The 21551-nt window shown below is 49.2% G+C and overlaps 1 pseudogene across 1 annotated transcript in view; it reads left to right on the top strand.

Moving 5' to 3' along the window:
• The first annotated feature begins 3090 nt into the window (after window positions 1-3090).
• LOC145529301 (ATP-dependent RNA helicase DDX55 pseudogene) overlaps window positions 3091-21551 on the top strand; it is a 31898-nt pseudogene continuing 13437 nt past the window's right edge. Inside the window, exon 1 of the transcript XR_014071105.1 lies at window positions 3091-3637. The product of XR_014071105.1 is annotated as an ATP-dependent RNA helicase DDX55 pseudogene, transcript variant X3 (transcript). The remainder of the gene's footprint in view (window positions 3638-21551) is intronic.

Genomic DNA, 21551 nt, shown 5'->3' on the forward strand with positions numbered 1-21551 from the left:
TTGACCATCTGGGGCAGCAGGGAAGCCTGTGGGGTGGGGTTGGTTAAAAGTGGAAGCAAAAAGCCAGAAATGGGCCAGACAGGGCTGAGCAGAGATGCTGAGGAGGACAGAAAAGGAGGCAGGACGCCCAGAGCAGCAGCAGAGAGGAGCAGGTGGGGGTGGAGGGAGTGACCCCCTACCAGTGGCCTGATGGATGCAGGAGGGAGGGGGCCAGGGAGCTTAGGGAAGGGACAGGGATGCTGGGGTGGGCAGGGCGCCTGGCGGGGGAGGGGTGGGAGCGGCGAGGGGCAGGGGGTGCCGGGGGTGGGGGGGCGGGGAGTGGAGACTCTGCAGACTTTTTCGTCACAAGGGAGAAGGCCGGCGGTGAAGCCTGCTTTCCCTCTGTCTCAGGTCTCTGGCCTCTGCGGCTAGCCGAGGGGGCGGGAGGTGCGCCTGGCCACTCTTGCCCATTTTTGGAGGCGCAGCTGGAGCTGCTGCTGGGCCTGGTTCCCACGTGGAGGGAAAATAAGCCCCAGGCTTACATTTCTCAGGCTTTAGGTAGACACCCTGCAGTTGGAAAGCTTTTGGAAAATGTCTGTTTATAGGAATCTATTTTATATACAGGTGTCAACAATCTATTAAAAAAAAAGAAGAAGAATTATTTCTGGAAGCCTCTGGGCCTGGCTGGGTCCCCATCGTGGATGGGAAATACCCTGAGTGGGGTCATTCTTGGGGACCAGGTTCTTCTGCCGAGCATGGAAGGCGCTTGACATCTTCAGAGATGTCACCCTTCCCCGCCCCCAGCCACCTGGCTTTAATTTTCTGTCATTTCTGCCTCTGCCCCTCGGTACTGGACTTTGGGAACAGATGATGCCAAAAGGTTGAAGATCCGAAATGTTTGAATTTTGCTCCAACATAGCCCTTTCTTGCCTTTGATAAGCCCAAGACAGGAAAGGTGAAGGCAGATGTGTGCTTTTTACAAGGAGGAAGCCCCACGTGGGTCCTTAGGGACTAGTGTGGCCCTGTGAGGACTTCCTTTCTCCCAGCTGGAGGTAGGTCAGGGCCCAGAACCCAGACCAGCTGGGCCTTGCCTCCCAACCCACGGCCGCCTCTTTCCTGGCGGCAGACGGCAATGGGGGAGGGTGTGGTGTTGGAAGTCGCCTGGGTGGGGGGCAGGGAGGATCAGGTACCTGAGAGGAGCAGAGAAGAGGAAGGCAGAGCTGCTCTGGGCAGGACAGCACTCAGGGCCTCTCAGCTTTCTTAAGTTTGAAAAATATTGCTTTTACCGGTAAATAATAGCCAACATAGCTGAAGTTGCTATGAAAGTATCGGATTGGCCAATGAGGCCATTTGGGTGGTAATAGAAAAACCCAAATGAACTTATTGGCCAAGCCAGATATACGTACAGTTTAATACTTAGAAGACCCCCGTGTGCCTCTCTCTCTAGTCTACCTCCCACCCCTCAGAGTGACCGCCCACCTGACTGTCCACTACAGTGTGAGCACGCACGTCTCTATCTTAACCATGGCACGTGAGCTTTCACTCTTTCTAAATTGTGTAGGAGTGGAGTCATACTCTGTTCCTTCATCCCAGCATTAGTGCTTTGAGATTCATCCATGCTGTTCTGTGCAAACTTAGTCCTCTGGTTCTACTGCCATGTAGGATTCTCTCCGGTGAATATAACCCAGTTACTTACTCATTTGACTGTGGATGGGACTTGGCTGTTGTACAAGGCTGTGGGCAATGAGCAGCGGTATTATGAATATTTTTGTATATGAGTCACATGTGTTGTTTCTCTGCAGGTTGTACCTCGCAAATTGGGAGTTCTGGGTTTGCATATCTGTGATTTTAAAGATAATGCCAAGCTGTTTTTCAAAGAGATATCTGGCTTGTCCAAATCTATATCCTGGCTGATTTTTGTCTGTTAATTATGAAAGTAGGTCAAAATCACTGAATGTGTTTGTAGATTTGTCTGTTATTTATTTATTGCTTTATGTGTTTGAATCTCCCAGGTGGTGATTCAAATCGTCAGTGGTTCAGTGGTAAAGAATACACCTGCCTAGGCGTGAATACACCTGCCAGAGACGTGAGTTTGATCCCTGGATCGGGAAGATCCCCTGGAGGAGGAAATGGCAACCCACTCCAGTGTTCCTGCCTGGGAAATCTCATGGACAGAGGAGTCTGGTGGACTACAGTCCACAGGGTTGCAAAGAGTTGAACACGACTGAGCACACACACACATACACACATACACACACACATATATTTGAATCTAGGTTATTAGACACATAAAATTATTATATCTTCTTGGTCAACTGATCATATTCAAAACAATTTTGATTTAAATGCAAGAATGTTGACAAGAGGGACTTCTCTGGTGGTCCACTGGTTAAGAATCCACCTTGCCAAGCAAGAATCCACTTTGCAAAGGTCCCCAATGGGGACCTGGGTTCGATCCCTGGTCGGAAAGTTAGGATCCCACATGCCTCAGAGCAACTATGCCTGTGCACTGCGACTAGAGAGTCTGTGCGCTGCAACAGACGATCCCTCATGGTGAAATGGAGATCTGGCATGCCGCAACTAAGACCCGATGCAGCTGAATAAATAAATATTAAAGAAAGAATGTTGTAAGAGCATTGTGCACCTCCAACAACGCCGAACAGCCCCAAGTGGGCAACTGTCCGTGTGGTATCATTTTATCACTATGAAGTGGCCCTCGTCATCCCTGCAGATGTTTTTTGCTGTAAAGTCAACTTTGTGCTTCTAATCCTATTGCCTCCAGGATCCTGGGAGAAAGAGAAACAGAGAGAGTGAAGCTGCTGATTGAGCCCAAGAGGACAGGAGAGTCAGGCTGCCCCTTCTTGAGCCACCTGGTTCTCGGGGCACAGGGAGATTGGGTGACCCTCAGTTCACTCCCTCCAGGGGCTGGAAGGAGGCGGGGAGGAGGAGCAGAGCCTTGAGGCCAGCGCCTCCCACTGGGACACCTGCTGGCCGGGGGTCAGCTGTACACACGGCCCCCCCAGGGGTTCACCCCAGGGCTCTGAGATTCCGTTTCTAAGGCTTCTGTTTCTATGCTATGATGTAGGTATCAACTGTGTTTTCAGAGAAGAAGATGTAAAATGTGAAGGCAGTTGTGATGGTGGAGGGACTCAGGCTAGGCCTCTGCTCTGGAGGACTTGTGAACTGGGTCCGGGGTAGGAGGCTTCCTGGGGCTTATAGGGCTTGTTTCTGCGTAGTCAGCAGGAGCCTGGACCCCTTCAACTGAGATTCAGGCTCCTCGGTGGCCCCCAAGAGGCGGGAGAGATGCTGGAATTTGGCCTCATGGCAGGACTGGAGGCCCAGCCGGCGTGTCACAGCTTCCAACCACGTGCATGTCACCATAGGTGGGGTGGCCTTATGACACCTCCTGCTCATCTCTGCCTCGTGTTTCCTTAAAGCCCTTCAGCAGAGAGGCCACGTGTGTCTGTGCATGAGTGGGGTCCTTCCAGTCGTGCCCGGCTCCCTCCTCACCCAGAAACTGTCCTGTCTTCCTTGGAAGCCCCAGCCCTCCATCATCAGTCCCCTGATCCCATGGTCATTGGAGTTATGTGCCTCTGCAGGTAATAAGTGATCCCATCACTTCATATGGGATCAACCAACACCGTCTTACTCTTAATGGGTGAGTTTCAGTGTTTTTAGTTTTCATGTATCTTAAATCTGACATAGAGCCTAAGACCCAAATGCACTCCTTGCATCAGGCCCTCTGTTCTATGGTCTCAACCGCCTGGGATTCTTGTCTGTTCAGTAAACCCTCTTTTGGACAGAAAGGAGTAAACATAGATTGTCCCCCAGACCTCCAGACACAACTCTAAAATATCATCTCCACCCAAGAACTGGATGCCTGTGGACTATGCACCCTGTGTCATTTTCTTTCTCTCTCTGTGCCACTGGATGGTGTTTAGAAGCCTCTTTTCCATAGTTAGAAATTATTTGGCAGGTCAACAGTGAGCTCTAGGCCTTATTCTCTGTCTTGAATTTATGGACAAAGCACCTTAGCTCCATGAGACTGGTTTGAGATAGCAGCAACCTGTTTCAGCTCTTGTGTGGAGGAGTTGGGACCGGTCTGCAGGCATCTGGAGGGGCAGGGAGACGTGAGAAGGCAGGTCCAGGCCTGAGGGCTGCGGGTGTGACAGCAGGAGAAAGTTCGAACAGATGCTTATAAACTAGGGAAGAGCAGAAAAACAGGTTATGAGAGTTCAGGGTCCAATAAGTGGGATGTTGCATCTCATTCCTTGTGTGTTTTTCCCACGGATCTGGAACTAGTTTTTCCTCCACGGTCACGTGCATCACCAGGGACACGGAGACGGGGCCAGGCTCTTGGCTGCCAGCATGGTCACCTTGGGGTTGGGGCTGTGGCATGTCCTTCCTTTATGAGACATGGGAGCCCCAGCTTCAGCTTCAATCTGTTCCAAAGCAGAGTGTATGACATATGCGTCCCTCTCCCCAAAACACTAATTTAACCCTCTTTAGTGCAATGCACCACCTGCAGCTGAATTTTCTCACTGAAAGTGGCTGCTGAGTACTGAAGTTGGTCAGAGTGATGTGATGCCATGGTGCTGGCGAACACCTGAAACCTCCTTTGGGAGCAACTTGAGGGATAAAAGCCAAAAGGCCCAGGGCCCAGGGATGCCAGAGGAGCCCACCATTGTCCAACAGGGTTGCCCTGAGTTCCTACCTCCTCAGCAGAGGGTGTTTGTGTGGATAATGCCAAGTCAACCTGGAAACCAGCGACTCAGGTTTGAAGTCGATGCACCCTTGGGTGCCCCTCACCCCCCTCCAGTTGTAGACAAGCAGGACCCAAGCCCCCTCCTCACCATGTTAAGAGCCTCGACTGCCTCTCAGTGTCCTCTCTCAGGATCAGGCCCCGTGCACAGTAAGCTGATTCCTAACCGAAGCGGAGCCTCACCTGGTTAAGGAGATCAGAGCCCGAAGAATTCCGCCCCGACCCCCACCCTGGCCAGTGACCGGCAGAGTTCAGAGTGAGTCCTTGTGTTTCTGGCCTCAGATTGTATCTGTCCATTACCCCACACAGAATGTTTGCTATCTTTGAATCTTTCATTTCCTTCATTTCCTGCTCTCCAGAGGAGACTCCTGCTTGCACACAAGGACACTTTCCTGGCAGTTGGGCACCCCAGCAGGTGCCTCTGACTCCCCGGGTCTCCTTCCCCCACACAAGCATCACGCTCCTGGCTGTGGACCGCGGGGCGGCAGAGTGTGTGTCTTGCTGTCTTTGCATCCTGGGGCTGAGCCCCTCCTGGACTGCGGTCAGTGCTCAGCGTGGACAGAACCCCCACCTTCCTCCCTCTGCACTGGTCCCACTAGCCTTTCCTCCCATGCCCCAGGGTTCTGATTGTCCCCCACGGCCCCCTATGTGGCCTTTCTCAGCTCACTGCTCTCTCCCAGGCCTGAGGGAAGGAGCATGGTGGGGGCTGGGCCAGAGCACAAAGCCCAGGCCACAGGGAGGGTCTGAGCGAGATGGACTGACCACCTCAGGGTTCACACCTGACTCTGGTTTCCTCCATGCAGGCCTGTGCGGGGCCCCAGAAGGTGGGGAAAGTTAGCATTCAACTTTCCTTCTGCTGCGTGTTGGTGGGCAGTTTGCTCTGTGTTGGAAAGAGAAGCTAATGTTTAGCTGAGCCTGTGACAGGAGGGTTCAGGACAAAGAAGTGGCCTGTTGGTCGCAGGGCCCGGGGTACAGTTTTGTGGCCTCCGGTAGACACAGGCTCACATCAGTGACAGCTTCTGTCCGTCTTAGTCCGGGCCACTGGTGGGAGCCCTGCAATCTGGGTGAGAAGAACCCTGTGCTCGGAGCTGGCCATGAAGTGTTGGGGACCCACCCACCCCAGGGGACAGAGCATCTAGAGAACCACCCTGGTTACTGGAGGGCCGGGTTGCTATCCCCCAGCCAACCCCGCCTGCGGAGCTGAGTCTGGAACCCCATAGCCTGGTGGCCGCATTACAGATCAAAGGAGACTTGACTCACATGATTTGAGGCCTATTTTGCCACCGAAATACAAAGTATTGATCACAAGACAAAGCACAGAAGTCTGTAACTATTATTACTTTCGCCTTGTTGCTGTGAGCAGTCGCTCAGTTGTGTCCAACTCTTTGCGACCCCATGGTCGGCAGCACACTAGGCTTCTCTGTCCTTCACTATCTCCTGGAGTTTGCTCAAATTCATGTCCATTGAGTCGTTGATGCCATCCAACCATCTCATCCTCTGCCGCCCCTTCTCCTTTTGCCTTAGAGTTGCCTTAAGTTTTGTGATAAAAACAAAAGTCCACTGAGTAAACTTGAAGATGTGACATGCTCTGTTAGCTGAGTAATGAATTGGACAGCAGCATCTCACCCAGGTGGGCTTGTACAAAACGGTGGGTTTTCATAGGCAGAAGGGGGTAGGGGGAGGGGAGATATTAGCAGAAGAAAAGAAAGGATTGTTCCAGGCCAGGACAACTCTTTTGGGGGAAGGGGATGCAGGCAGGGGTCTTACCTCACTAGACTCGATCAGGAAGTGTCAGATTGGCTGTTTCAAAGAGGACATCTGGAAGGGACTGAAACTGTCATTAAGTCTTGCTTTGCTGCAGGGGTGGGGGTGGGGCACAAATGGCTCCATCTGGGGTTTGTAATACCTTATTAACAGTTTTCTCAGCCAGTAGCTCCAGTCTTCTGTAATGTCCTCTCCCTAAATGAGGGCTTCCCAGGTGGCTCAGATGGTAAAGAATCTGCCTGCAATGAGGGAGACCTAGGTTCGATTCCTGGGTTGGGAAGATCCCATGGAAGAGAGCATGGCAACCCACACCAGTATTCTTGCCTGGAGAATCCTCATGGACAGAGGAGCCTGGCGGGCTGCAGTCCATGGAGTCACAAAGAGTCAGACACGACTAAAGTGACTAAGTACGATAAGCGCAAGTGGGGCTAGTGGTAAAGAATTCGCCTGCCGGTGCAGGAGACGAAAGATATGTGGGTCCGATCCCTGGGTTGGGGAGATCCCCTGGAAAAAGGAATGGCTACCCACTCCAGTGTTCTGCCCTGGAAAATCCCATGGGCAGAGGAGCCTGGTGGGCTACAGTCCATGGGATGGCAAAGAGTGGACTGAGCAACTACATACATACACACACACACTCTCCATAAATGAACAGGGTGTAGTTCAGGCTTCCTTACAGAGAGCTTTATCACATTTGACTTCTGCTCCAAAGTTGATGAATGTCAGGAAAATTTTTGCTGCATGAATGCAGTGAGTGCGTGGATGACATTTTTATAGACACCCAAAATACTTTAAATTATAATGATAGCAAATGAGGAAATAATGACACACGAGCCATCAAAATCCTTCCCATACTTTGGTTTCTGAAGTGTCCGGAGTACAGAAATTGAGGGCTATCTTCCGCAGAGTACATCATGAGAAACGCTGGGCTGGAAGAAGCACAAGCTGGAATCAAGATTGCTGGGACAAATATCAATAACCTCATATATGCAGATGACACCACCCTTATGGCAGAAAGTGAAGAAGAACTAAAGAGCCTCTTGATGAAAGTGAAAGAGGAGAGTGAAAAAGTTGGCTTAAAGCGCAACGTTCAGAAAACTAAGATCATGGCATCTGGTCCCATCACTTCATGGCAAATAGATGGGGAAACAGTGGAAACAGTGTCAGACTTTATTTTTGGGGGCTCCCAAATCACTGCTGATGGTGACTGCAGCCATGAAATTAAAAGACGCTTACTCCTTGGAAGGAAGGTTATGGCCAACCTAGATAGCATATTTAAAAGCAGAGACATTACTTTGCCAACAAAAGTCCATCTAGTCAAGGCTATGGTTTTTCCAGTGGTCATGTATGGATGTGAGAGTTGGACGGTGAAGAAAGCTGAGCGCCGCAGAATTGATGCTTTTGAACTGTGGTGTTGGAGAAGATTCTTGAGAGTCCCTTGGACTGCAAGGAGATCCAGTCAATCCATCCTAAAAGAGATCAATCCTGGGTGTTCATTGGAAGGACTAATGTTGAAGCTGAAACTCCTATACTTTGGCAACCTCATGAGAAGAGTTGACTCATTGGAAAAGACCCTAATGCTGGGTAGGATTGGGGGTAGGAGGAGAAGGTGACGACAGAGGATGAGATGGTTGGATGGCATCACTGACTCGATGGACATGGGTTTGGGTAGACTCCGGGAGTTGGTGATGGACAGAGAGGCCTGGCGTGCTGCAGTTCATGGGGTCACAAAGAGTTGGACACGACTGAGCGACTGAACTGAACTGAATTGATAGTTAGCAGTATGAACACAACTTACAATTTCCCCATCCTACCAGCTTTGGAAATGTATGGATCTTGATGAATTCTTACAACTTGGAAACATTTGAATCGCTTTACATTTTGCCATCAAAGTGAGGCTTTATTAATATTTTGCATGACACCATTTCAACTTTGCAAAATTTGAGTTAGCATGGGATATATTCATTCATCCCACAAATCTTTTTGGAGTCTGGTCTTCTGTGGACCAGACTCTTCTAGGTGTTGGAGATTCTGCAGGGACAAAACCAGGTCCCCATCTCTGAGGACTTAACAGTCTCGTAGGAGGACTGACAATAAATAAATAATCAATATGCTATGAGGTCAGGTCAGGTAAGTTCAATGAATAAAAATAAGGCAGAGTAAAGATGGAGAAAGAGGTGCCTCTTCATATAGGGTACCATACGGGAAAGGAGGGGGCAGGGAAGGGAAGGGCGGAGGCAGCAGTGAGAAGAATGCCTTTGGTGGCTCTAACACACACCGATTAACTGTGTGTCTTTGGGCAAGTGATTTAATTAATCTCTCTGTGTCTGTTTGCTCATCTGTGGAGCCAGATGTAATAGTACTTGGCTCACAGGTTTGTGGTAAATACAGGGTGTGATCATGTACATCAAACCTCTATCTCTGACCCCAGCACATACAGAGGATGTGCTGAGAACAAGGCGGCTGTCACTATTATTGTTAACACCAGGATGATATGGAAGAGAGAGTGGTGCTCAGAAGAAGGGTGGTCTCTGTGTTAGTTTCCACTCACAGGCAGTTCTGTTATGAAGCCTGTAAATTTGTTCCAGAGCAACTGATACATTAGGGCAGCCGTCCCCAACCTTTTTGGTTCCAGGGACTATTTTCATGGGAGACAATTTTTCCATGGAGTGGGGGTGGGTGGGGGAACGGTTTCGGGATGATTCAAGTGCATTACATTTCTTGCTCCTGCGTGTGCACGCTCAGTCGTATCAGACTCTTTGTGACTCCCATGAACTATAGCCCGCCAGGCTCCTCTGTCCATGGGATTCTCCAGGCCAGAATACTGGACTGGGTTGCCATTCCTTCTCCAGGGTACCTTCCTTACCCAGGGTTCCAACCCATATCTCTTGCATTAGTAGACAGATTCTTTACCACTGAGCCACCTGGGAAGCCTACATCTATTGTGCACTTTATTTCTTTTATTATTACACCAGCTCCACCTGGGGTCATCAGGCATTAGTCTCCAGACCTTGGGGACGCCTGCAGTTAGGGGACATTTAAGCATAACGTGAATTTTGTGTTTGCTTGTAAGCATCAACCTGCACCCACATAAAATGAGCAGGATAGGGATTGTGAACATGGGCATGTATATGCGCACGCGAGCACGCACACTAGCACATGTGCCCACGTGAATGCGAGCACTAGGGCGAGCACGCGTGCGCACACAGGCATGCGCGCGCACCTGCACAGCCCTCTCAGACAGCTCCCAGTGACTTGGATTCCCCGCACCCGTGGTCCTGAAAGGCTTCCCTCTGCCTGTGCACATGTGAGCTTTTCTCTATTAAATAAAAAAGAAGAAATGGTTATTCCATATCCCACTCGAGTGTGAGGCTCCAGGCCCACGACTCCGGGGAGCACGTGTGGGGAAGGCATTGCAGGTGTGCAGACACCTTCGCAGGAATCCCTGAGCCCTGCGGAAGCCGTCCGGCTCCGCGCCATCCCGGTGGCTCAGTGCTTTGAGGTCCTGTCGCATTTCCCCGAGCGCTGAGCGCCGATGAGAAAAACGAGAAGGTCAGAAACACATTTCCAGCAGTGATTCCCAAGTTGATTGTAAGAGAAGTCGATAATACTGGATTAGATTCTCAACTTTGATAAAAACAGATATTTACTATAAACACTTGCTTCTAAGCACCTGCCTCTCCAAGGCAGGAAACCAGACCTCAGGATAGAAGGCTGGAAAGATTGCCTCCCTTTGGTCAAGGATAACCAAGGATAACCAAGGATAAGGGGCCCCGCCCCAGGCCCGTGGGTGTCACACTTCCCACCTTTCACGAAGACACACAGGCTGCAGCCCTGCCCAGCCCCCTCCCCGAGCCGCTTCAGGTCATTTCCAAGGTACAGTGCCATGTTCATTCTCCTCTTTTTTGTGTTTGTGAACCACTGATCGTGTTAAAATACGATCCCTAGGGTCCTGTCTGTGTATGAAGGTGTCCTTGGTCTTTAGGGTTGTTCCACGGGCTCCATTTACTCCTGTGAGTCCAGGGCTGTTCATGGAGTGATTTTTGATTTTGTGCCTGGAGGGGTATTTTTCGGAACACAGGCATCACCTTAAAGCACAGTGGACTGTATTTGGCAATGGTTTGTCAGCTGCGGTTACTTTAGGAGGCTTAGTAATCTCCCCACGTGGCTCATGGAGTATGGGGGTGGGGGTGGGGAGCCAGTATTAATATTCTGAGGAGCCTCACATTTATTTATTAATCGAGTTTTTATTACATTGTTTTCCAAACATACACAAATATTGAGAATACCTCTCTGGAGCTCATCATGTACAAGAAAGAGCCCGGGACTGAGAACCAGGGAAAGGACCCCAGGGCAGGCATCAAAAATCCAGTTAGGGAAGTGAGACCTGGGGACAAAACCAACCAGAGACAACTTGAGAAAATACTCCCAGAGTGGTCCGTGATCTCTGAAGACTTGGGTCAGAGCTGTGAGCTGCGGGTATCCTGGAGAAAGGGGGGCTGTTAGGACTTGGGGGGAGGCAAGAGGGGGTGTCACAAGCAAGAGAAGAGCAGGTCCAAAAGCCTGGGTTTGAGGAGGTCACCAGGCATCATCTGTCAAGAGCAGTGACTCATCCGGGGCTCCTGGCATCCACTGCTGGCTTTGTTGGTGATGCTTGGGCCTCTGACCATCTTAGATGGTCCATCAGCAATCTGGAGCCTCCCAGCTGCAGCCCTGGGTCCATATGGCAGAGTGACTGCCTGCACAATGTGTAAAATGCCCCAGCAGAAGTCACCAGATCCATAGCTGGAGGGAGCAGAGGGTATGACTCCTTTCTCAGAGCTGAATGAGGTCACGGCAGCCTCACATCTTCACTGGGGACCGAGCTGAAGGCTCAGAGAGGCTGGGCGAGGCAGGAAGGATGGAAAGAGCCTTGGGGTGGGATGGCATCATGATAACCTGACCCCCTACCCGGGGTTATCCTGGAGAAGGTGACTGGAGAGGCTGGGAAGGGGTTCCCCCCAGCACACCCCACCCATAGGATCATGCTCACCTGGTGTTCAGCTGTCGGGGCTTGTGTAGAAGGTCAGGGATTAATCCCTCCTCAGCTGCTCCGTCTAACTTCCTGGCATTCTGCAGATCTGACTGCACCGCTGGCGTGGCTTCCCACTCTGGGCTGGGGGCTGCAGTCCCCTCGCTAGCTTGGGGGCAGTGGAGGAAGCAGAACCTCTCCTCCTCCGTGTGGGAGAGGAGTGATACCATCACCCTGACCAGTCCTTGCTGGAAATCCTTCCTTCCCACTGACCATCTCCCTCCATCCTCTCCCATCACTCCCGGCTCAGATGCAGACAGTGTCTGGGGCACCTGTGAGTGATACTGACATAGATGTTCCAGCATCTCTAGAGCATGTGGGTACCTGTCATCTATTTTTCTCAGCCATGGGGCCTCAGCTGAAACACCAAGAAAAGGACAATGTCTGGTTACAATCCTATACACATAGATCTTCTGTAAATTTACTGCTCTGTTCCATTGGTCGCTGAGTGTGTCCTGTGCCACAACTGTGGTGTTTTTATTTCTAGAACTTGTTGCTTGTCTGATTCTCTAGGAATGTGGCATATCTCTGATGATGGGATATGTTCTAAGATCAAAAAGAACAGCATAGAAATCTTGAATTTCATTCACTGTTATTATCTGTAGTAGTGTTGGTCTAGTAGTTGGTCTGGTAATTTTGAAGCTTCATAGGAGGATGAAATCAATAGGTAAATTTGTTGATGCAGTGAGCCAAGATTTTCAAGGTGAGAGAAAAGCTACAATGAATCGATAAACTAATTCGATGACTGTAGTTAACCCTACTGTATGTTGTATTTGAAAGTCGCTAAAAGAATATATCCTAAAGGTTCTCATCATAAGTAAAAAAATTTTCTTTTTTTTCTTGTTTCCCCTTGTGTCTATATGAGGTGGCAGCTGTTAACTGAATTTATTGTGATAATCATTTCATAATAGCTGTAAGTCATTGTGCTGCACACCTTAAACTTACACACTGCTCTCTGTCAACTTTACTTCAATGAAACTGAAAGAAAAAAACTAATTAAAAATGTGTATTCTAGATATAAAGTTCTTTAACAGCTGTATGATTTCTCAGATATTTCTCCCAATCTGTGGCTGGTTTTATTTATTTTCTTGTTCTCTTAATAATATTCTCAAAAAACCAGAGGTTTTAGTTTTGGTAAAGTCTGCCTTTTTCTTTTATGGATCATTTTTACTTTGCATCTTTGTAAAAAGTCAGCTGTGCGCTTATGTGTGGGTCTGTTTCATTCATCTCTTTGCCTTCTGCCTTGACTAGATAATTGTAGCCTATGCATAGTCTTGAAATTAGGTGGTGTTTATTGGATCTTCATTTTCAGAGTGGTTTTCGTATTCTCGGCTGGGCCATGGGGGTGCCCAGATATTTAGCCAAATGTAATTCTGTGTGTTGAAGTGGGGGTGTTTGGGATGAGATCAACATTTATTTGTTTATTTTTATTGGAGTATAATTGATTTACAATGTTGTGTTAGTTTCTGCTAACAATAGAGTGTATTAGCCATACGGATACACGTAGCTCCACCCCCTTAACCTCCCTCCCACTCCCCGTCTTACTGCTCTAGGTCATCACGGAGCATCGAGCTGAGCTCCCTGGGCTATACAGCAGGTTCCCGCTATCTATTTTACACATGGTAGGGTATATATGTCAAACCTAGAGATTAACATTTGAATCAGTAGACTGAGAAAAGCAGGTTGTTCTCCCTAATGCGGGTGGGCCTCGTCCAAGCAGTCGAAGGTCTGGATAGCACTGAAGGTTAACTGGAACATCGTCTCGTCCTGGGCTTAGAGTCTGCTGGCCATCTGACCGGAACTTACATCACTGACTCTCCTGGTTCTCAGACCTTCAGACTTGGACTGGAGTCATACCATTGGCTCCCATGGGTCTCTAGCTGACAACTCACCCTGCAGGTCTTGGCACTCCCCAGCCTCCAGGATTGCATGAGCCAGTTCCTTATAATGAATCTCTCTCTTTTCTCTCTTGATAAACAGATAAGTAAGTGTATGTGTGTATATATATGTGTGTGTATGTCTCTGTGTGTATGTGTATATATATATGTATATATATGGATGGAAATTGGGGCTTCCCAGGTGGCACTAGTGGTAAAGAATCCACCCGCCAATACAGGGGATGTAAGAGATGCAGATTTGATCCCTGGGTCGGGAAGATCCCCTGGAGGAGGAAATGGCAACCCACTCCGGTATTTATGCCTGGAGAATCCCATAGACAGAGGAGCCTGGCAGGCTACAGTCCACGGGGTTGCAAAGAGTCGGACATGACTAAGCGACTAAGCATGTGGGGAGGTTTTTCTCCATGATGAAAAGGAAGAACTCTGGAAGGAGAAGCACTCTTTGCTCTTGGCTTTATTGTGTTGTGGGAGGATGAACTGTCTAGAGCTGTAACGGTCAGCTTTGATGACAAGAACATGAGACTAGGACAGTGGTGCTGGGGAAGCAGGATAGAAAGACAGAAGACCTGACCCCTGGTGATGTGGCCAAGTCACTGGACCCACGGTCCAACAGCCTGGTCCAGGCATCTGGAAGTTTAACCCTTGCCACCAGAAGTGTGGTCCACAGCTCACCCTGATCGTATTATCCATTATCTTGGCCAGTTACATTGTCAGTTATGTTCCACATTTCTAATGAGCTTAGGCCCCATCCCAGGTCTTCTCATTTGAATCATTTAAAAATCAGCATCTTCACTTTAATGAGATCCCTGGGTGATTTGTATACACTCTGAAGTTTGAAAAGCCCTTGAGTGACTTTTTGCTGGGTGTTATTTTTCTGGCACCTGAGCGTATCCTCATATAACTGATGTGACCTCATTTGGATTTGTGGGTATTTGGCTTATGTGATTTTCTGACCATGCAGGGCCCCTTCTTTCTTGCTTGTTCCTTTGGACAGTCTGATCTCTGTCCCTTACTCCCAGTTTTTCATGCAGCTAGTGCATCTGCTTCATGACTCAGCTAAGGCATGATCGCCTCCTCCAGGAAGCCCCCCCTGACTTCCCCCAGGTAGAATGCAGAGTGCTTCCTGTAGTGGCTGCTGTATCCTATTTCATTTAGACCTTATTCAGCTCTTTAGCTGGAACCCAGGCACCTTGAGGAAAACTGATGTGTACTCTTCATACCCTCCACGCCTGCCCACCATCTGGCACAGCTAACAGCTGAAGAAGTGTTTCTGAAAGGCTGAGTGTAGAGCGCTTTGCTGGCAATCCTTGCTGCTGTGTCCCACTCCACCAGGGTTCTGGGCACCCGGTGAGGGACGCGGATGGGTTAGGAAGCCGGGTGGCGTTAGGGAGAGAAGAGGCCGGCTGGCCCAGCAGCTGTCTCTCCCTGCACCCCCCACCTCACCCCCAGCCCCCAGAGTGTGCACACGTCAGAAGCAGCTGTTGGGGCCTCCCTCTCCCTCCCTTTCCCAGAAACAAATGTCACAAAGCACCGGACAGCTGAGGAAGAAACATTTGGGTGAAGAGTGCCTGTGTGCTCAACCCTTCAGTCGTGCCTGACTCTTTGCGACCCCTTGGACTGTAGCCCATCAGGCTCCTCTGTCCATGGGGATTCTCCAGGCCAGAATACCAGACTGGGTTGCCATGCCCTCCTCCAGGGGATCTGGAGACTCCACAAATGTGAGCTGGAGCGCTCCTGTCCTCCCTGGACCGCGGCCAGTCTGTGGAGGCTACCAAGCTGCTCAGGCCCAGCCTGTCGTTTTAGAAGCCAAGTGATTGGGGATAAAACCTCAGAGGATGGGTCTGGGCCAGCCCTCCGCAGTTACACCGCAGGCCTGGCGCGTTCATGATGCTTTCTTACTAAGACATGGTTAGAGGTGTGTTGTCACTTCCTCGCTGGATGCAGCATCATTTGTTTGTGTAAACGGGAGCTTTCAGCAGAAGCAGCCTGACTTTAGTCTTGGCGTTTGCTGGGTGCAGACTCGCTGGGCAAGCGAGGGGAGGAGGTCAGTTGCGGTCCCTCAGTGGCTGAGGCAGAGCCCTGACCGCACCGGGGCGCTCCTAGTGTCTGGGGCATCACCTATGGGGGCTGCTTGCTGAATCAGCTCTTGAGCTGAGCGGCCCCTCCAGCTGGTGCCTGCCTGGCCTGACGTGCAGATGTGCTAACTGGCCTGACTGCAGGTGGAGGAAAGTACCAAGGACTCGGGGTGGGGACGTGCGTGCATCTGTCCCCAGAAGGGCCCACAGGGAACAATCCCCTGGGTGGAGGTGGAAATGGCGAAGCCACGGAGAATTTGCTCATTTTGCAGATGTTTGTGGGCGAGCCCTGCCACCAGGATCCGGGTGGGCCTTGGGAGTCAGAGCTGGAGGGCCTGTTTCCTGGCCTCAGAGTGCCCCTTCCAGCAGGGGAGACAGACAGACAGACGGACAGTCTGATGTAGGAAGTGCTGACCTAGAGGCGACCACAGGGAGCCAGGGGAACAGAACCCAGACCGAGGGGTCAGAAGACGTCTCAGAGGAGGGGCACCTGAGCCCCTTCTCAATTTTTTAATTTTTGGAGGAATTGGAGGTAATTTTAAATTGAGTATCATTAAACTGTCAGAAGTGGTCAGCACAGTGAGTGACAATACGGACGTTTGACCTGTTGATGTTCATTGTGCTGCTGCTGCTAAGTCGCTTCAGTCGTGTCCGACTCTGTGCGACCCCACAGACAGCAGCCCACCAGGCTTCCCCGTCCCTGGGATTCTCTGGGCAAGAATACTGGAGTGGGTTGCCATTTCCTTCTCCAATGCACAAAAGTGAAGAGTGAAAGTGAAGTCGCTCAGTCGTGTCCGACTCTTCGCGACCCCATGGACTGCAGCCTACCAGGCTCCTCCGTCCATGGGATTTTCCAGGCAACAGTACCGGAGTGGGGTGCCATTGCCTTCTCCTGCAACCAGGTCTAAATTCCACCCACAGGGAAGACACATCTGCATGGGGTGGCTGCGTCCCCATGCCTAGCACAGTGCCTGATGCAGAGCCAGTGTGCAAAAGGTATTCGCTGAATTGGTAGATGAAGGAGCTGATGAACAGACGATGATTGTTTCCATTAGCTAATTAAAGACCTAGAAGGCCAGTGGCAGACTAGTGGCCAAATCGACCAAGACACGGTTGTTTGTGACACAGCTGTTATAGTTGTTTTCTGTACAGATACAAGATCTGTTTCTGGAGAATTTTTAACAATGTGGGGAAATGTTTATGATTTGTCATGGAATGAAATTGTAGAATATGACTATTTATTAAATTTCAATTATTTGAAAAAAGAAGAGGAGAGTGAAATAGGGTCCAGCATTGAACCTCACGATGACTGAAAATCCTAATATAAACTCTGATAAAGTTTGTTGTTTTCTGCATTGAATTTATTTAACTCCTCTGTTTCATTTGCTTGGTGCTTTCACATCAGGGCTAAAGAATGATTAGCACCTTTAAAAATTAGAATCCTATTAACTACCCTATATTCTTTGGGGCATAAAAAATGAGGAAATGAAAAATAAATAGGGCCTCTGGGCCAAGATAATCTTATTTTTAGTCACTCATTTTGCCATTAATAAAACCATATCTGATAGAATGTAAAATAATAGGTTGAAACTTCTTATTTTGCACATTTATTCTTTAAAATTAAAAAATGATTTTTTTTTCTGATTCAGAACTAATACATGCTCATTATCAAAAGGTTCAATATCAAAGTAAAGTAGAAACTTAAAGTACTCTAAAATTCAGCTTCAATCAGAGCAATAACCATTAGTTACATTTTGGTAATATTCTCCAGAGTTTACTCTAAACACACACTACCAGATACAGATGTTGTGTAGAAATGAATCCATAGTACAGGATGTCCTACAAATAGCTTTTTCAGTTAAAACATTTCTTTGGCTAAAGCTTCATGTCAATTTCCATCACCTGTCTGGTTTTCATTATCCCAGGAAGGTCTCAGACTCAGACTCGGCAACTTAGGATCTGAGAAAGGTCTCTGAAATACAGGAAGGTGGCTGCCCCCAAGGGCAGGATGGCCACGGTCCAGATGCCTAGACTGGTTCATACTCTGTTGATCATCACTCTTCTTGACTTTGGAGACCAAGTTCATACTCCACGTGTGCTGGGTGGTTGGATGAACCGTTTGTAGAGTCCTTTTGGATAGAAGCAGCTGTGTAGGTAACATTACAAGAGAACCTGGGCTGTCCTCTGCTTACTGGAGTTAAAGGTCCCACTGCTTGGTAGAATTCTCTGAAGGTTAACGGAGTTATTTCACTATCATTCAGAGCTGTGACTTAATATATGGAACTGTGTGAAATGGCTAAGCATACAGATTAAATGGACTTCCCCAGTGGCTCAGCAGTAAAAATCTGCCTGCAATGCAGGAGACTTGGAGATATGGGTTTGATCTGTGGGTCGAGAAGATCCCCTGGAGGAGGAAATGACAACCACTCTAGTATTCTTGCCTGGAAAATCCCATGGACCGAGGAGCTTGGTAGGCTGCAATCCTTGGGGTCCCAAAGAGTCAGACATGACTGAGCAACTAACACATTCTCATTTCAAGTAGTGATGGTATGGGATGTGTGCTATGTGTGTTTGTGTGTATCTATATGTCTGAGTGTTTTACTAACAGCTTAGGAAATTTCAGTCTCCACATTTTCTTGTTAAGTTATACTCTTAACGTATTCTCAGTGATTTATAGATACTCTTCCCCCCCCCTCTATTTGGTGAGTGAAAAATTGTATCTTTATGTATATTGATACACTAATACATCTGAAACATCAGAATTATATTTTGAGGTATCTCATGAAAAGCAGAAGTTACTGTTGTTTAGTCACTAAGTCATGCCCCACTCTTTGAGACGCCATGTACTGTGTAGCCCACCAGGCTCCTCTGTCTATGGGATTTCCCAGGCAAATACTGGAGTGGGTTTCCATGTCCTCCTCCAGAGGATTTTCCTGACCCAGAGATCAAACTTGCATCTCCTGTATTGGCAGGCAAGTTCTTTACCACTGAGCCACCTGGGAAGCCCAGCAGTTACTGCAGGGTCTGTAAATAGCCTTTGCCCCTCAAATTTGGAATGCCATGAAGCGCCAATGTTACTACATGTTTCAAGGCTGATTTTTCCAAATGAACTCTACCCTGCCCTGTTTTCCAGCCTCTTACCTTGTGCAGGGAAGACTTCATGTCACATTCCCAGGGGATGATGATACATCCTACCACACTGACAGTAAACAAGGACATCAGCTTCGAGCAGCAGGAAAGAAAATCTCTGCGGAGAGAAAGACTGCAATTTGAAGTTAGTTTGAAAAATGCTTTCATTGTCTTATATTTTATAGAATGCTATACAAGACAATCTATTAATTATCCCATACTTAGAACAGCTTTTTCATTCATTTAACAGAGAAACCCTGTTCACCTTCTTTCAAGGTACAGAACAAAACATAACAGCCAACAATTACGAGTAAAGGGCTCAGGGGAGCTTTATTCCTGCCCATGGTGCACACCTCATCCATGTTTATTGGTTTCACCTTTGAGACTAAGCACAGCATCAGACACATCCTTTTATGTCAGAATCAGGAGATTCTGGAAAGAAGAGCAATTGCACAGTATTTCAGAGATAGAGACTTAGGAGCAGATGGCAAGGAGACATGGAGAAGGACTTTGAGCTTGAACCTTGATTTTGAATGTCATCGATGGTACTTTCCTTGTCTGGGTGGCAGGGAGGAGGGGACTGTCTGCTAGTCTATCATGCACAGCCCAGGCGGGAGAGCATTTAGTGCTTTGCTAGTCAGTCTGCAGCTGGAGCTGGGGTCCTGTACACAGCAGGAGCGTGCCTGCCAAACACTGCTCTCACTTCCCAGTTGGCACTAGGGGTAAAGAACCTGCCTGCCAATGCAGGAGACCCGGGTTCGATACCTGGGTGGGGAAGATCCCCTGGAGGAGGGCATGGCAACCCACTCAAGCATTCTTGCCTGGAGAATCCCGTGGACAGAGGAGCCTGGCAGGCTACAGTGCATGGGGTCTCAAAGAGTCAGACACAACTGAAGCAACTTAGCGCGCACACAAATCTGAGTGGGCCAGTGGTGCCCAGATAGCTGGTTAAGCATTATTTCTAGGTGTGTCTACGCGGCCATGGTTCTGTTTCTCTGAAGAACCCAGCTACCACAAATGGATTTAGGGTGTCAGTTTTGCAAGGTGAGAAGAGTTCTGGAGATATGGATGGTGGCGACTGCAGGGTGATATGTGAATGTGTGTGAGGCCACTAAACCATGCACTTGAAAATAATTCAAATGGCAGGTTTTGTTATGTGTATTTTACTGCAATAAAAAAATGGGGGAAAAGGTAGTACATGATTTGCTCTCAGTCACACAAGGGGTTAATGCTGGAGTTCAGATTTAAAGTGGGATCTTTCAGATTCCAGAGTTCTGACTAAACACTGCGCAGTGGGTCTGTCTGTCTGTGTGACTGAGGCTGACCACGTGTTGCTGTGTTGAATACCTTGCCATCGCGAAGGTGACTACGGCGGTGATCCGCCACCCTGAGAAGCCGGGAAGCAGCTGCCCAGCGTGCAGAGAGGTGGGGTGGGAGGGCTTCAGAGAAGCCACAGGGATGCCCACGCTGGTGGGTGCGGGCACATCCGGATGTCACCCCGCCTCTGTGCTAGGACCTCAGTGGCCAGGGGAGGGAGTGGGAGAAACCAGGGGACCACTCCCCCGGCCCCGACACAGGCTCCTCTCTGCAGCTCAGCTCTGCTGCTGTCTGCCCCTGTCGTGGTGCAAATGAGAATGAAATTAGACTCTAGTTGGAAAAATTAAACAACTGAGATAGAACAAATCCCTTACCATGTCTGGAAAATTCTACTATCTAATTCTACTGTCTAATTAGAAATATTGAAGATGCCAACAGAACAGACATGAAGTTCATACAAGTGAGACATCTCTGTTTCTGTTTCACAGCCTCTGGGAGAGGGAGCAACTGGCTTGTTGATAACAACGTGTATGTGCTCAGTAGTTTCAGTCGTGTCCGACTCTTTGCAACCCCATGGACTGTAGCCCGCCAGGCTCCTCTGTCCATGGGATTCTCTAGTCAAGAATACCGAAGTGGGTTGCCATGTCCTCCTCCAGGGGATCTTCCTGACTCAGGGATAGAATTTGTCTCTTCTGTGTCTCCTGCGTTACAGGTGGATTCTTTACGCTGAGCCACTGGAGAAACCCCTGTTAATGACAGTGGCGAACACTGAGCGAAGCTTTGCTGCCCAGGCACTGCAGTGGCCCAGTTCTCGGCACTATCTCTGATCTGCCCTCTTCATGAAGCCTGTAGCCTGCTGAGCTTAACTTGGTTCAGCTCTTCCTTGGATTCTCTGATTGACCCCAGCATCCCTTTAGTAACTTACCGCCCCCCATTTTTTTGGCTTGAGCCAGTTCATTGGGCTTCTGTTACTTTCATCCGAGGGTCCATGACTGAGGGGTTATACCCATTATACAGATGATGGACCTGACGCTTAAGGGAGTTGAGTGATGCACCCAAAGTTAGCAAGTAGCAGCCGCAGAATCTACCCCTCAGTCTGTCTGGCACCAAAGCCCATCACCTTGTCACACTGCATTCCCAGGGTGCTGTCTCAGGGGGTGGCTGGAGGTGCAGACTGTGGGCAGGCCGGCAAACCTTGCCTGCTGGTCTGCATGGAAGAGAGAGGAATGGGCTGAGCAAGGGCCTGAGGTTGGCAGCTGGACAGGCCTGCAGGGAGCACAGAGTCAGGAGGTGGAGGTGCGAGAGGGGCACCCATATCCACTGCGCTATTAACATCCCAAATGCTCTCCCGGTCTTGGTCTTGGTTGGACGTAGTGTTTGAAAAGAAGGAGGGCCGTCAGTCAGGATTTTACTTTGAAAATCCATTTGCTTGAAGGCAGTTTTGGCGAGAAAGCTCTTGGGTGGATTTTGCTTTTCCACCTTCCTGCTCCCTGCTCTGCCCCCGGCCTCACGCTTGCTCACACACACACACCACACACACACACAGACACAACACACAC

This window comes from Giraffa tippelskirchi, chromosome 12, assembly GCF_054371585.1.
Source record: "Giraffa tippelskirchi isolate mGirTip1 chromosome 12, T2T-mGirTip1v1.2.pri, whole genome shotgun sequence".
Lineage (NCBI taxonomy): Eukaryota > Metazoa > Chordata > Mammalia > Artiodactyla > Giraffidae > Giraffa > Giraffa tippelskirchi.